The sequence below is a fragment of the Cebus imitator genome, unplaced genomic scaffold, assembly GCF_001604975.1.
Source record: "Cebus imitator isolate Cc_AM_T3 unplaced genomic scaffold, Cebus_imitator-1.0 Scaffold296, whole genome shotgun sequence".
NCBI classification, from domain to species: domain Eukaryota; kingdom Metazoa; phylum Chordata; class Mammalia; order Primates; family Cebidae; genus Cebus; species Cebus imitator.
In genome coordinates, this window is record NW_016107611.1 from 95649 (window position 1) to 97625 (window position 1977).

General features: G+C 48.0%; 1 long non-coding RNA gene across 1 annotated transcript in view; it reads right to left on the reverse strand.

Moving 5' to 3' along the window:
* LOC108285268 overlaps nucleotides 1-1605 on the reverse strand; it is an 18009-nt gene extending 16404 nt beyond the window's left edge. Inside the window, exon 1 of the long non-coding RNA XR_001817532.1 lies at nucleotides 1442-1605. This is a non-coding gene — a long non-coding RNA (uncharacterized LOC108285268). The remainder of the gene's footprint in view (nucleotides 1-1441) is intronic.
* Between the last annotated feature and the right edge of the window lie 372 nt (nucleotides 1606-1977).

A 1977-nucleotide genomic window follows, 5' to 3' on the forward strand; every position in this document is an offset into this window, starting at 1 on the left:
AGAAAAGAAAAGAAAAGAAAAGAAAAGAAAAGAAAAGAAAAGAAAAGAAAAGAAAAGAAAAGAAAAGAAAAGAAAAGAAAAGAAAAGAAAAGAAAGAGAGATGAAGGAAGGAAGGAAGGAGGGAGGGAGGGAAGGAGGGAGGGAGGGAGGGAAGGAGGGAGAGAGAAAGAGTGAGAGAGAAAGAGAGAGAGAAAGAGAGAGAGAAAGGAAGAAAGGAAGAAAGGAAGGAAGGAAGGAAGGAAGGAAGGAAGGAAGGAAGGAAGACAGGCATGGTGGCATACCTGTAGTCCCAGCTACTTGTAAGGCTGAGGCAAGAGGATTGCTTGAGCCCAAGAGAAGAGGCTGCAGTGAGCCGTGATCACGCCACTGCATTCCAGCCTGGATACGTGTGACATGCTGTCTCAGAAAAATAAAAAAGGTACTTGTGAGAGCCCAGTCAAATTTAAGACACTGACCAGGTAGTTGATTATATTAACAAGGTATTGATTACTTTTAGATCTGGTAATGATATTATGGTTATTTCTTTTAAGAGTTCTTATGAGATACTAAAGTTTTGTCTCTTCAGAATTTATCAGTGAAATGGTATGTTTAGGGTTGATCTCAAATTAATTGGAAAGATAGATGAAATAAGAACAGCTTGGTGGTTAGTACATTGAGGGTTGTACTTTTTATATCTGTGAAGTTTGAAATTTTCCATAATAAAAACCAGCACTTTGGGAGGCTGAGGAGGGAGGATCACTTGAGCTCAGGAGTTCAAGGCTGTAGTGAGCTATGATTGCACTGCTGTACACTAGCATGGGCAACAGAGGAAGATGAAGGGAAGGGAAGCGGAGGGGAGGGGAGGGGAGGGGAGAAAGGGAGGGGAGAAAGGGAAGGAAGAAAGGGAGGGAGTGGAGGGAGGGGAAGAAAGAGGCTGGGCTTGGTGGCTCACGCTGTAATCCCAGCACTTTGGGAGGCCCAGGCAGACAAATCACAAGGTCAAGAGATTGGACCAGCCTGGCCAGCATGGTGAAACCCCACCTCTACTAAAAATACAAAAATTAGCCAGGCATGGTGGCGCAAGCCTGTAGTCCCAGCTACTTGGGAGGCTGAGGCAGGAAAATTGCTTGAAAATGGGAGGTAGAGGTTGTAGTGAGCCGAGATCGCACAACCGCACTCCAGCCTGGTGATAGAGTGAGACGAGAGAGAAAGAGAGAGATGAGACAGACACGAGAGGGAGACAAGAGAGAGAGAGACGAGAGACAAGAGAGAGAGATGAGAGACGAGAGAGAGAGACGAGAGAGAGACGAGAGAGAGACGAGAGAGAGACGATAGACGAGACAAGAGAGACGAGAGAGAGAGACAGACAGACAGACAGACGAGGGGAAGGGGGAGGAGGGGGGAGCAGGGGGAAGAAGAGGAGGAGGGAGGGCGAGCAGGCGAGTTAGGTGCTGTGGCTCACTTGGGAGGCTGAGACAGGTGGATCACTTGCAGTCAGGAGTTCAAGATCAGCCGTGCCAACATGAGAAACCCAGTGTCTCCTAAAAATGCAAAAATTAGCCTTGTGTGTTGGCACACACCTGTAATCCCAGCTGCTCAGAGGCTGAGGCATGAGAATCACTTGAACCCAGGTCAAGGAGGTTGCAGTGAGCTGAGATCCTGCCACTGCTCTCCAGCCTGGGTGACAGAATGAGACTCTGTCTCATTAGTAAATAAATAAATCTAAAAAAGAAGAAGAGGGAAGAAGCAAACACTGCTCTGACTCTCCTCCCTTCTCCCTCCACATGCACACCTGCCTCAAGGGTGGTAGGGCTCTGTATGGTCTCTTTTTAGGGGTGAGCAGGGGGCAATTTGAGAACTGAGATGCTTCAGGTTACTTCCCAGGCAGGGTTTGTGTTCCCCCAGAAGGATGTTGACCTGAAAATTTAAAAAGACATGGCACCAGTCAGGGATTCCCGGGGTTTTGACCCCAATGCGGATACACGACGCCCTGGGAGG